Genomic DNA, 15,001 nt, shown 5'->3' on the forward strand with positions numbered 1-15,001 from the left:
TATTATATGGGAAGACTTTTCTCACTGTAGACCTACCAGTAGATGAAGACCATAATGCTCTGATAAATTATTCATTTGAGGCTGGGCTAATTCATTAATCTCTACATGAATACCCAGACCATGTCTCCCCACACCTGATTTCACAGTTACTAACAACCTACCTCATGTAAACCCAGGAGACATGGTTTACTTAAAGGATTGGAAGTCTAATACAGCAGGGGATTTGACTCCAAAATGGAAGAGACCCTACTGGGTTGTTTTATGTTCTCCCATGGCCATAAAATTAGGACATTCCTCATGGATTCACATATCAAGCATGAAACCTGTATCTTCCTCACAGGGATCCACTGGGCCAGCGAACATGCCTTCTCATTCCTGTGAACCCATGGAAGACCTCAAACTTCTCTTCAACTGACAATGAAGGTTGTACCTCTCTATCTCATTCTCTTTTCCCCGACTGATACTGATAATTCCTTCTTACAATGGGCACAACATTGTGCTGAACTTCAAAATCAAACATCTTGCTGGGTATGTGGAATTCTGCCTGTCTCGAGCACATTTGGTCTGCCTTGGTGGGTCTCCTTGTTTCAGGGCACAGACTGGCATTCCTTTTATAACTAGGTCTTGGATATGACCTAGGACTCAAAACACCTCATGACTGCTCTGTAACAAGGTGAAGTGTTCTTCTCTGGCCTATGGTCAATACCACCGAGAATCTCCCAGGTCACAACCAGACCTTCTCATACTCTCCAGCCGTTTGCTAACCCACAAATGCATAAAGCAGTGTTACAAAATAGAATGGCATTCGCTATTTTAACCACTATACAATCTGGAAATCCTCAAATAGCATTTCCCAGCCCTCCTTTTTAGATATTAAAAGAAACAGTAACAAATATCATCTACTGGGTGGTGTTAAATATAACAGATTGATCTCCAGAGGGCTTCCACCAATTTACACTCCCACCTGCAGTATGAGAGGACCCATTTTTTAGCACAATCACTACAGACTATTATTCTTTTTTAAAAAAATGCCATATGGGGTGTCTGGGTAGCTCAGTGGGTTCCTTCCTCTCTTGTCCTGGGGTCCTGGCATCTACCTCACATCAGACTCCCTGCTCATTGGGGCGCCTGCTTCTCGCTCTGCCCCCCACTCCCTTTGCTTGTGCTCTTTGTCGAATAAATAAATAAATCTTTAAAAAGAATATCTGACTTTTAATCTACTTGGAATTTATTTTTTTTAAAAGATTTTATTTTATTTTTATTTTTTTTAAAAGATTTTATTTATTTATTTGACAGAGACAGTGAGAGAGGGAACACAAGCAGGAGTGGGGGAGGGAGAAGCAGGCTTCCTGCTGAGCAGGGAGCCTGATGGGGGACTCAATCCCAGGACCCTGGGATCATGACCTGAGCCCGAAGGCAGAGGCTTAACAACTGAGACCTCAGGCACCCAATTTTATTTTTACTTATTTGGATTTTACTTTTTTTTTTTTTAATTTTATTTATTTATTTGACATACAGAGATCACAAGGATGCAGAGAGGTAGGCAGAAAGGAGAAGGTAGAGAAGGAAGCAGGCTCCCTGCCGAGCAGAGAGCCTGATGTGGGTCTCGATCCCAGGACCCTGAGATCATGACCTGAGCCGAAGGCAGAGGCTTAACCCACTGAGCCACCCAGGCGCCCTGGATTTTACTTTTTAAGTAATCTCTACACCCAGTATCGGGCTTGAACTCACAACCCCGAGATCAAATTGCACACTCCACTTACTGAGCCAGCCAGGCATCCCAAGATTTTATTTCTTTTTTTTTTTTTTTTTTTTTTTTTTTTTTTTTTTAAAGATTTTATTTATTTATTTGACAGAGAGAGATCACAAGCAGGCAGAGAGGCAGGCAGAGAGAGAGGAAGGGAAGCAGGCCCCCTGCTGAGCAGAGAGCCCGATGTGGGACTCGACCCCAGGACCCTGAGATCATGACCTGAGCTGAAGGCAGTGGCTTAACCCACTGAGCCACCCAGGCGCCCCCAAGATTTTATTTCCTTTTATTTTCTTTGCGGGGGATGAGGGGTAGAGGGAAGGAAGGGTTTTTTTTTTTTTCTTTTAAAGATTTTATTTATTTACTTATTTTTTTTTTAAGTTTTAAAAAGATTTATTTATTTATTTATTTAAAGATTTCATCCATTTATTTGACAGAGAGAGATCATAGTAGGCGATGGGGAAGAAGGCTCCCAATCAGGGAGCCCGATGCAGGGCCCGAACCCAGGACCCAGGCACCATGACTCAAGCTGAAGGCAGAGGCCTCAACCCACTGAGCCACGCAGGTGCCCCAAAAGATTTTTTTTATTTGAAAGAGAGATGGAGAGAGAGAGAATGAGAGAATGAGTGGGAGGAAGAGAGAATCTCAAGCTGAGCACAGAGCCTGCCATGGGGCTCGATCCCAACCACAAGATCATGACCTAAGCCGAAATCAAGAGTTTTGGGTGCTTAACCAACTGAACCACCCAGGGGCCTCTTGTTTATTTTACAGAGAGAGCCCAGTGACGCTCAGATCATGACCCTGAGATTATGACCTGAGCCAAAATCAAGAGTCAGATGCTTAACTGACTGAGCCACCTAGGCGCCCTGTAAAGTTTTATTTTTTTAAGTAATCTCTACACACAGTGTGGGTGGGGCTCGAACTCTTACTTGGAGACTGAGTCACATACTCCTCCAACTGAGCCAGCCAGGCACCCCACTTGGAACTTATTTTATTTTATTATTATTATTTTTAAAGATTTTATTTATTTATTTGACAGACAGAGATCACAAGTAGGCAGAGAAGCAGGCAGAGAGAGGGAGGAAGCAGGCTCCCTGCTGAGCAGAGAGAGAGCCCAATGTGATGCCATGCGTGGCTCCATCCCAGCACCCTGGGATCATGACCTGAGCCGAAGGCAGAGGCTTTAACCCACTGAGCCAACCAGGCACCCCGGAACTTATTTTAGAATATGATATGAAGTAAGCATTTAATTTAAATTTTCCCCTAATTACTTGTATTAGAATCGGTATATAATTCATTCTTCCACAATCGATTTGAAATATCATTTTTTATTGTTTCAATAATTTTCAGTCGTTTTTTTCTTGCAATGATAGCCCATATTTTAATTATTATAGACTTAGAATATCCTTTAACCTAATATAATTTCCTATAGCCTTTTTTTTTTTTTAAGTTTTTTTTTACCCATTTGAGATAGAGAGAGCAGGAGCAGGGGAACAGAGGGAGAGGGAGAAGCAGGCCCCCAGCTGAGTAGGGAACCCATTGTGGGACTCCATCCCAGGACTCTGGGATCATGACCGGAGCCAAAGGCAGACGCTTAACAACTGAGCCACCCAGGCCCCCTTTCCTAAAGCCTTTTAGTGTCAGGCTAAATTCAGGGGGAGAGTCTTAAAGTTCATCTTCTTTGTGTGGCCCATGCTTGTTCATGCACATTGTCCCCAGAAGTAAAACACACTGCTTGGGCTAATGCAACCTAGGCTGAGATATTTTACTCAATAAAATATCATTTTAATGCAACCTAGGCTGAGATATTTTATTCTTATTTTATTCAATAAAATATCATTTTATTGATTTTTATTCCTAAATAAAATATTAGTAAGATATTTTATTCAATAAAAATTATTTCATGAAAATAAAATATTTTATTCACTATGCAGTCATTAAAAATAAGCTTTCCTCTTAAAGATATTTAGGAACATGGGAAAATGCTTTGGATATAATATTAAAAGAAAAGATTGTTGAACAATAAGATCCAGCTTTGTTAAAACAAAAACATCCAATTACTTGCCTACATGCATAGAAAGCAGGTTGTAAATACATATAAGTGAAATGGTGATGGTTAGCTATTTGGGATGATTTTCACTTTGCTGTATTTTTCAGCCTTTTCCAAATTTTCTACAATGAATATGCTTTACTGCTACCGTCAGAACAATTGGTAATTAGTATGATGTAAATAGGTGTTTTTAAGGCCTAGCCTCTGGACTTGTCTGGGCAGTTGGAAGAGTCAATCCCACCCCAGAGAAGAGAGGATCTTTCTCTCCGTGGGGAGTCCTGGCTAGGTAGCCAGCCCTGAAAGGGGATGCATTTACCACTTCAGTTCAGTCCTTTTGATTGGGAGATGCTGCCATTAGAAGATGTTAAATGCCAAATAACATCATCTGGAGTCTCCTGGTGACCCTTTGTGTTGCCAGCTGCGAGAAGGGAGCGCCTCCCCTGCCCCCCCCCCCCCGCACCCCTCCCCGAAGGGCTGGGGAGGCACAAAGATGTGTCCTGTATCGGGGCGGTATGCAAATGTAGGCATGTCTCCAACCCTCTAATCCTATCAGGAATGCTTAGGGTGTTAATTTGACCATCTTTCACAGCTCATAAATCTACTTGGGGGCAAAGCCAAGCTGCCAGACGCCATCAAGCAAAACTCCTTCTGAGGCTGGCAGCTTCAGTAAAGCCGTGGGGATCATGCCTCAATAAAGTCCAATAAAGAGCTTTGTATGTGGGGGACTGGAAAGCAGCTTCTCACATTTGGATACAATAGAACAAAACAGTGGGAAATGTGAATGTCTGATTACCCGGACTGGTGGTCTCCTCTAGGCTCCGCCTGCCCACTGAGCCGTGGATCCTCATTCATTTACGAGTCTTTGCACGCAGATGGATCTATCTTGCTCCCGAACAATTGCCTGCAAAGACTCCTGTCAGATTAGTTTATTTAATCCCTGTCTATAAATACAAATTGACTATATTCGCTTCCACTGGAATCTGGTAGGCTTTTTATATTACAATCTATTAAACTTCAGCGAGATCATTTCTGCCTAGGTTCATTCTCCCTTCATTCGGTGGTCAGAACAGAAAACATTCTTTTCTTTCTGGGACAGAACACTCCCCCAGAAAGAGTTCCCACTCTTTCCTCCTGACAAATAGGGTTGAAACTGCCAACAGAAATCAGTTTCAACCCCCGGATTACAGCTTCATCCAGAATCCCATCTGTTCTTCCAATTGGTCGATTTAAAATTCTGTTGATTAGAGATCCTAACTAAAAACATCCGTCACAGCAGGGGTTTGAAGAGGGGAGGCACTGAAGGCACGTTGGAGTAGTTTTCTGCTTCAGGGACGTAAATCTCATCTGACCGAATCCGCAAGCTGACTCAAGCGGAGAAGTGATGGTTCCAGGAGAGAAACGCAGTCCTGACCCATGATCTTAAGACAGGAAGCACCAGAAAACTCTGAGACTAACCCATCCTGCACCTCTGTGTGGTTCAGGCGGCAAAGGGCATCCCCGTGGAGTCATGAGAAAAGACAGCGGCTTGCCAAGAGCACTTACAAGGCTGAGGAACACAGAAGAAAGGGAATTTGAAAAGATTTATCAGCCTTGTCCATGGGCATTAGGTTTAACTCTTGGCTCTAGTTCCCTATCTGAAAGATAATTAATGTGGGATTATCTGGCTCATGGTGTAAGGATTTAATACATGGGGACTGGGATTACTGCTATTATTGTTACTGGCAGTGAACTTTAAAAATAACTGTAAGTATTGGTGGTACGTTGATGCTGGCAGTGAATTAGAGAAATGACTGTTGTTACGATTGTTACTACTGGTAATGCCACTATTAGCCATTACTTTCTACATATAATGGTTAAGTAGACCTTAAAAGAACTGAGTGAAGAACAGATAAGCCCACTTACTCACCAAGTATTGACAGAGTATCATCTCTGTGCCAGGCACTGTTGTAGACATCGGGCTCTATCACCATAATCCACCCTTTTAGTTGGGGGGGGGGAGATGGGCAATAAATATAATAAATATACTATATGGAATTTAGAACCTATTTTGTTTTATAGGAAAGGTAGAGCAGGTTAAGGAAGATTGGAGTGAGTTGGGGAAGAGGGAGGAAACAATGAAATTTAAAACAAGGTGACTGTGGAAAGGCTTTCCTGAGCAGGTGACATCTGAACAATATGGAAGCAGGGGAGTAAGTCATGGGGAATGCATGGGGGAAGAAAGAGTGCCTGCTCAGAAGGCTGAAGTGGCCGGGGGTCGGGTGGGAAGTGGTGACACAGGGGTGGCACAGGCAGGTCATGCATGTCAAGCCATGCATTTGAAAGACTTCATCTTTTTAAGTGAAGTGGGGAATCACTGCAGAACTCTGAGCCAGAGGTGGGACATAGTTTGACTTATGCTCCAACAGGATTACTCCGGTTCCTGAGTTGAAAGTAGACTCGAGTTCAATTTTAAAAAAAGAAGAAGAGGAGGACTATGGGATCTGGGAGTGGGAGGCGGTGGTGGACAAGGGTGAATGTGGGCCGTGTGGGAAAGATGATGATGACTCCAAGGTTTCTGTTTGGAACAATTGGAGGAATGGAGAGGCCATGAACCAGGAAGAGGAAGACTGAAGACAGAGCGGGCTTGGGATTTCTCAGTTCAGTTTTGATTACCTTTTTTGGATATTTAGAGCTTAAGAGAACCCTTAGATATTACCTAACTTAATCTCATCTTAGAACCAAAAAATGTATGTATTTTGTTTTTTAAATATTCTAAAGTAGGGGCGCCTGTGTGGCTCAGTTGGTTGAGCTCCTGCCTTTGGCTCAGGTTGTGATTCCAGGGTCCTGGGATCCAGTCCCACATTGGGCTCCCTACTTAGCAGAGAGCCTGCTTCTCTCTCTCCCTCTGCCTGCCGCTCTGCTTACTTGTGCTATTTCTCCGTCAAATAAATAAATAAAATCTTTTAAAAAATATATTTTAAAGTAATCTTTACACCCAATGTGGGGCTTGACCTTAGAACCCTGAGATCAAGAGTCTCACGCTTTATCAACTGAACCAACCAGGTGCCCCTAAACAAATTTTCTTTCTTTTTTTTTTTTAAATGAGTCCACACAGGGGCATCTGAATAGCTCAGTTGGTTAAGCGTTTGCCTTCGGCTCAGGTCATGATCTCAGTGTCTTGGGATGGAGGCCTGTGTTGTGTTCTCTGCTCAGTAGGGAGTCTGCTTCTCCCTCTCCCTCTGCCCCCTACACCCCCATGTTCTCTCCCTCTCTCAAAGAAATAAAACACTTAAAAAAATACATGAATCCACATAGTACAAAATTCTTTTTTTTTTTTTTAAAGATTTTATTTATTTGACAGAGAGAGATCACAAGTAGAGAGAGAGAGAGAGGAAGGAGCAGGCTCCCTGCCCAGCAGAGAGCCCGATGCAGGACTCGATCCCAGGACCCTGAGATCATGACCTGAGCCGAAGGCAGAGGCTTAAACCACTGAGCCACCCAGGCAGCCCGGCATAGTAAAAAATTCTAAGTATAATGAATACAGAATGAAAATTTTGGCTTTCATTTCCATCTATAGGTCTCCTGCCACCCAGAGCTCCTCCTTAGATAACTGTACCATATATTTGCCATATATTCCACACACCCCAAAGATAGCCTATGGGAGGACAAGTCCGTATGTTGATATTTCCCCTCACTTTTTCTTTTTTTTTTTTACAATGTTATCTCATTATACACACTTCTGCATCTTGCTTTGCTCCCCACTCCCTTCTCTGTCTTGATCAGTACGCATAGCACTGGCTCAATCTTTTCATAACTCCAGACTTTCCGGTACATGAATGTGCTATAATTTATTTAACCAGTTTCCTATTGATAGATAGATGCACTACTTATAACTTTGTCTTTTCAAGTAAGGCTGTGATGTATTTTATTATGGGTCCTTTCACTCAAAGGACCCATTTAAAATTTGGGCAATTACTACTGTTTTCCTTTTCGAGGCTTTTTTCAACAATGCAAGAGAGCTACTCTGCTCCATAAGGTGTGACAGGTAGCTGTACTGTATTGGTATTGTGCTGGTGGGATTGCACTGGTAGTTAAGTATCAGCATACTTCCATAGGCCTTGGCAATAGCTGCTGCCCCCAGCCTCGAGTGCTCCATTCCAGTATCTCAGAAGCTCTAGTTGCCTCACCCTCTCCCACAATCTACCAACTAAAGGATTGACACCAGGCAGAAGAAGGAGACTTCAGAGTCTGCTCTGATTGACCAGTACCAGGGTGTTAAATATCTTGAATACCACTCTTTGATCTTTGCTAACAGAGGTGGAAAATGGTTTCATGGTATCTGGATAGGTTGCATTTCTCTTCTTTAAATGCCATTTTAATTCCTTTTCTGTATAGTCATTTTCTTTTGGGTTGTGTTGCTTCTTGATTTTCAGGAGCTTTTTATATAAAAGAGAATCAACTCCCTGTCTGTTGTTCATGTTGCAAATATTCGTCAGTCTGCCATTTACCTTTTTGTTTGTAGACGTAACATTTTTCTGAAGTTGCATTTATCGCTCTTTCATTCATAGCTTCTGGGTTTCATTCATAGCTTTTGGGTTTTGTGGTATATCTGAAAGATCTTAACTATGTCTAGATGAGTAACATTGTTCTTTTTTCTTATAATTTTGTCTTTTCATTTTCTTTCTTTTTTTTTTTAATTTGACAGAGAGAAATCACAAGTAGATGGAGAGGCAGGCAGAGAGAGAGAGAGGGAAGCAGGCTCCCTGCTGAGCAGAGAGCCCGATGCGGGACTCAATCCCAGGACCCCGAGATCATGACCTGAGCCGAAGGCAGCGGCTTAACCCACTGAGCCACCCAGGCGCCCTGTCTTTTCATTTTCTTATTACACATTTGACTCACCTGAAATATTCTGATATAAGGCTTGGGTCCAACTTTATGCTGCCCAGATGAATGCTCAGTTGTTGCAAGACCATTATTTTTCCCACAATTTCATAATATCCTACACCTTTATCACATACCATGGATTTGAGACCACTTCTGGGCTCCTTCTTCCATTTCATTGATCTCATGTGTCAGGATTACTGTTTTTTTTTTTTTTTTTTTTTTTTAAGATTTTAATTTATTTGACACAGAGAGGGAACACAAGCAGGGGACTGGGAGAGGGAGAAGCAGGCTTCCCACCAAGCAGGGAGCCCAATGTGGGGGTTGATCCCAGGGCCCTGGGATCATGACCTGAGCCAGAGGCAGACGCTTAACGACTGAGCCACCCAGGAGCCCCAGGATTACTGTCTTAATAATAGTTTAAAAATATTTTTAATACATGATATGGTTAGTAGTCCTTCACTACTTTTTTCTTAGACTAGCAAAAAATTATTTATTTATTCATTCATTCATTCATTTGTGGAGGGGAGAGAGAGAAGGAAACTCCACCCAGAGCCTGTTGGGGGTGGGGGTTGGGGGTGGCTTGATCTCCTGAAATCATGACCTGAGCCAAATTCAGGAATCAGATGCTCAACCCATTGAGCCACCCAGATGCCCCATTAGGTAATTTTTAAAAAATTATTATTTTTAAAAAAGATCTTATTTATTTATTTGACAGAGATCATAAGTAGGCAGAGAGGCAGGCAGAGAGACAGGAGGAAGCAGGCTCTCCGTGGAGCAGAGAGCCCGATGCAGGGCTTGATCCCAGGACCTTGGGATCATGACCTGACCCGAAGGCAGAAGCTTTAACCCACTGAGCCACCCAGGTGCCTCGAAAATTATTTTTATTAACATACACTGTATTATTTGCCCCAGGGTTACAGGTCCCTGAATCGCCAGGTTTACACACTTCACAGCACTCGCCATAGCACATACCCTCCCCAAGGTCCATCATCCAACCACCCTCTCCCTACCCGCCTCCTCCTGGCAATCCTCAGTTTCTTTCCTGAGATTAAGAGTCTCTTATGGTTTGCCTCCCTCCTGATCCCATCTTGTTTCATTTTTTCCTTCCCTACCTACCATGACCCCAGGCTCTGCCTCTCAAATTTCTCATCATACGAAAATTGTCTTTTTCTGATTTGTCTTATCTTGCTCAGCATAATACCCTCTAGTTCCATCCATGCCGTTGCGAATGGCAACATTTCTCTTGATGGCTCCCATAGGTGATTTTTAATAAGATCCTTGTATATTCATTTTTCCAAGGTAGCTTTAGAGTCAGTTTGGTATTCCACTCCTTCCATCCAAAAGGCTGACACGTGGACCAAAACAAGTACTGTTATGATTTCACTTATACAGGGAATCTAAAAAAAAACACGTGAACAAACAAACAAAAAGCAGAAACAGGTCCACAGAGGACAAACTGATGGTTGCAGGAGGACGTGGGGGGTGGACAAAATGGGTGAAGGGGAGTGGGAGGCACAGGCTCCAGTGACAGGAGGAGTAAGTCACAGGATCAAAGGTGCAGCTCGGGAAAGCAGTCAGTCGTACCGTGACAGTGTGTACAGTGACGGACAGGAGCTACACAGACTTGTGGAATTACTGCTGTACAACTGAAACGAATTTAGTTAACATTGCGTGTCAACTACATTTCAATTAATAAAAAGGCTAAATGTGTTACTACGTCATGGCTAATTTATATATTAATCTAGAGAGAAACAAAATCTTTCCCTTACTGAATCTAAGAATAGCACATACAGTATTCTGTTTGTGCGGTCTTATCTTCTGTAAGTAGCATTACATAGTTTTTAGGTATTATGTATATTTTGTTATTATGAATGGGATCTTTCCTTCCGTTTCATCTCACAACTGCTTTTGGTGTGTAAATAGGAAGTCTACTACTTTCTACTTATTTTGTACTTATTCATCTTACTGAATTTTCTTACTGTAAATTTTTCAGTTTTCTTGCCTTTTTTCAGATACTATCAACTGTGAGTAAACAACTTTACTGTCTCCTTTATCATTTTTAATGTTTTCTCTCTCAACGTTTTCTCTCTCTTGACTAACAGTATCAGCTAGAAGAGTGCTAAGTAGTGATAATAGCCCTCATCTGGTTCTTACGTTTCTCCCATAAGCAGGAGGCTGGCTTTTGGCTACATATATATTGGCCTACATATGTATTATTTATTATATGCAGTTTTTAATATAGTCTGCCCTTTATCTATGTTGCAAATGTTTTCTCCCACTTTGTGACTTGTCTCTTTACTTCCTTTACAGAGCTTATTAGATGAACAGCTGTTCTTAATTTTAATATAGTTAAATTTATCAGTTTTTTCTTTTAGGGCTACCATTCTCTAACGCTTAGTTCACAGTTTTCTTGTCTCTCCAAATCGGAAAGTCTTCCATAGTTTCTCCTCAACATTAACATATTTTGCTTTTCATACTACATAAAATACACTTACAATTTTGTGTATATGCATCCAAACAGATTTTTTTCATGTGGGTAACGAGTTGTTCCATAAATATTTGTTGAAAATGTCCTCCTTTCCACATTATCTGTAATGCCATCTCTGGTGTATATAACAATCCCTTACATTCTGTTCAGTTGGTTAAATGAGCATATTCCTGCATCAATAATACACTTAGTTCCTAGAGCATTACTTCTATTCTTAATCTCTGGTCCACCCCCCGCCCTCAGCAGGAGTGTCCAGCTTATTCTTAGCTATTTACAGGTATTTCCCACTTACCCTAGATTCTTTTATGGGAAAAAAGTGCAAGAGTTATCTGCTATTTCCATTTCTATGGGAGTGTTCATTTTTTTCTTTTTCACCTCTATAATTTTATTTCCACTCTTAGAGTGATTATCCTTAAAAATTTAATATGCACACTTAGTAAACCCTGAAGTTCATCATTTTAAAATTCCTCCCACCTTCCATATTATGGTCAAGTAGTACACTCTACCTTGTCTTTAAATTTTTTTTTATTTTTAAAAGATTTTATTTATTTGTTTGACAGACAAAGATCACAGGTAGGCAGAGAGGCAGGCAGGGAGAGAGGAGGAAGCAGGCTCCCTGCCAAGCAGAGAGCCTGATGTGGGACTCGATCCCAGGACCCTGGGACCATGACCTGAGCCAAAGGCATAGGCTTTAATTTACTGAGCCACCCAGATGCCCCTCTACCTTGTCTTTTAAAACATCAAATCTGGGCGCCTTGGTGACTCAGTTGGTTGGGCAACTGCTTTCGGCTCAGGTCATGATCCTGGAATCCCTGGATTGGGTCCTGCATCAGATTTCCTGCTCGGAGGGAAGTCTGCTTCTCCCTCTGCCTATCCACCCTCTCATGCACTCTCTCTCTCAAATAAATAAAATCTTAAAAAAAAAAATCATTTTTTACTTCTATAGTATTTTTGTAGGTAACACTTATTACATTGTTTCATTTAAATAGATAAAATAGCTCCGATACACAATTCAAAGGGAATAAAAGGATATACAGTGAAAGGGTGCCTGGGTGGCTCAGTTAAGCATCTGTCTTTGGCTCAGATCATGACCTCAGGGTCCTGGCATCCAGCCCTATGTTGGGCTCCCTGCTCAGCCCTGCTCAGTGGTGACCCTGCTTCTCCCTCTCCCTGGGGGCCCTTCACTGCTTCGTGCTTGCTCTGTCTCAAATAAAATCTTAAAAAAAAAAAAAAAAAAAAAAAAAAAGATATACAGTGAAGTCTAACACCTCTGGGTGCCTCAGATGTCCTCCCCAACAGTTAACGTGTATCCTGCAGGTATTTTATGCATAAAGAAGCAAATACATATTGTATATTTCCCTTTTACAAAATGGTAGCAAATTATAGATATTGGTCAACGTCTTGCTTTTTTCTTCTTTCCATGCCTTTTTCATGTTATGTTTTGAAGATTATTCCCTACCAATTAATAAAACAGTTACTCTGTTTTTACACAAGTATTTGTTTACTAACTTCTTCGCTCACCCTGCTTGCATCGAACTCCTTCCTTCTGGACTCAATTGCTTTCTTTCCTAGAGAACAATTCTATGTTCTCTCAGCAAAAGTCCAAAAATGTTTTCTTCATCCTCCCTTTTATTTATTTTTTAAAGTATTTTATTATTTATTTATTTATTTAGAAAGCACAAGCAGGGAGAGTGGCAGGCAGAGGAAGAGGGAGAAGCAGACTCCCCACAGAGCAAGGAGCCCAGTGTGGGGCTCTATCCCAGGACCTTGGGGTCATGGCCCGAGCTGAAGGAAGATGCTTAACCAACTGAGCCACCCAGGTGTCCCCCATTCTCCCTTCTAGTATATGTGCTGCACCCCCATCCTCCCTTCTAAATACTAATTCATCTGTATGTAGAATTCATAGCCAGCATCAATTTTTCTTCCTCAGCACTTAATTATTTTATTGTCTCCTGGCCTAGATTGCTGCCATTGGAAAGCTTGCTGTTAGTATAATTATTTCTTTGCAGGTGATGTCTTTTCTCTTGGGTTGCTTTTAGATTTTTCTCTGGTCTTTTGCAATTCTGCTACCTGTCTAGAAGTAGAATTGTTTTCATTCAACCTCCTAGATATTTTTTTTTAACAACAACAACAAAGTCCTTAAATTGTGGAAAAATCTTCAAATATCTTCCCACCTCTCTTTAAGCTGGATCTTCTACATTCCTTCTCTTACGCCTCTTCTATTGCTCAACTCTTCCTCTGTTACGGTGCAGGTATTTTCCTGATTTATCTTCTAGCTCACCAATTCCCTCCAGGTATGCCCAATGTGTGGCTTAATCTGTCCACTGCGTTAATTTCACTAATTATACTTTTTGGTTCCAAAAGACTTAGCTTTTCATATGTATTTTGCCTTTTTCATAGGGTCTTTTCTTTTCTTTTTTTTTTTTTTTTTAAAGATTTTATTTATTTATTTGACAGAGAGAGATGACAAGCAGGCAGAGAGGCAGGCAGAGAGGAGGAAGCAGGCTCCCTGCTGAGCAGAGAGCCCGATTTGGGGCTTGATCCCAGGACCCTGGGATCATGACCTGAGCGGAAGACAGCGGCTTAACCCACTGAGCCACCCAGGCGTCCCCATAGGGTCTTTTCTAATGGGTTTTATGCTTTCCTCTCTTGCTCCAATCATTGTAACCATTTTTATTCCATAGTTATTCTACTATTTTAAGTTTGTGGGGGAGCTAATCCTTCAAGATTATGTCTGCTGACTTGTGCTCACAACGGGTGGTTTTTGATTTTTGACCATGAGTCCATTTGTTTTTTTCTGTACTGCAGGAATGTGATTCGGCTTGGCCTATGGGTTCCCCATCAAGGTTGCCAGAAAGGTCTATGTGCTTTTATCAGTAATTTTTAAACTGGGATTCTCGAGCATCTGAAGATTTATATGCTTAACATTTTGAGCTTTTAAAGATTTTTATCTGAACCTTGAAGGGATCAATGGTTAATAATTCTTGCTGTTTTAAGATTCTACGTTCTATATTTGCATAGCTGAGGACATTCAATCACTAGTCCTGGAGCATTCTAGGAAACAGAAGTATTAGTTACATTAACCAGTTATTACCAACTACCTAACTTAGTGGCACACAGAACATCATTCAGTTTTCTAAACAATCCTAGGAGAGGAGTGTACTATAAAGGTTATATAATTTAAGGTTGCATAGTTGGTGAGGGACAGGGTATCTATCCGACCCTAGAGCCCAATCACTTGATGACTATTAATTTAGTCACATAACAAAAATTTACTAAGGAACTACTATGTGCCAGGATGTGCTAAGTGATAGGTATGGGGTTCACGAAATATATTTTTCCTATTTCAAATTTTCTGTGAAGGGTCAGTTTTTTCTTCTTAACTTCCAATTTGCTGCAGCCAAGCACTTTTGTTTAAGAAATTAAAAACATTGTATCAATGTCAAATTGTTACAAAAATGTTTTTTTAAAAAAGATTTTATTTATTCATGTGACAGACAGAGATTACAAGTAGGCAGAGAGGCAAGCAGAGAGAAAGGGAAGCAGGCTCCCTGCTGAGCAGAGAGCCTGACGCGGGGCTCGATCCCAGGACCCTGAGATCATGACCTGAGCCGAAGGCAGAGGCTTTAACCCACTGAGCCACCCAGGCGCCCCTTTAAGATTTTATTTATTTATTTGAGAGAGAGAGAATGAAAGAGTGAGCAAGCTAGAGAAGTGGGAGGGTCAGAGGAAGCAGCAGACTCCCTGCCCAGCAGAGAGCCCAATGCGGGACTCGATCCTGGGACTCCAGATCATGACCTGAGCTGAAGGCAGCTGCCCAACCAACTGAGCCACCCAGGTGTCCCACTGTCCT

Source organism: Mustela lutreola, chromosome 4 (genome assembly GCF_030435805.1).
Source record: "Mustela lutreola isolate mMusLut2 chromosome 4, mMusLut2.pri, whole genome shotgun sequence".
Classification (NCBI taxonomy): Eukaryota; Metazoa; Chordata; class Mammalia; order Carnivora; family Mustelidae; genus Mustela; species Mustela lutreola.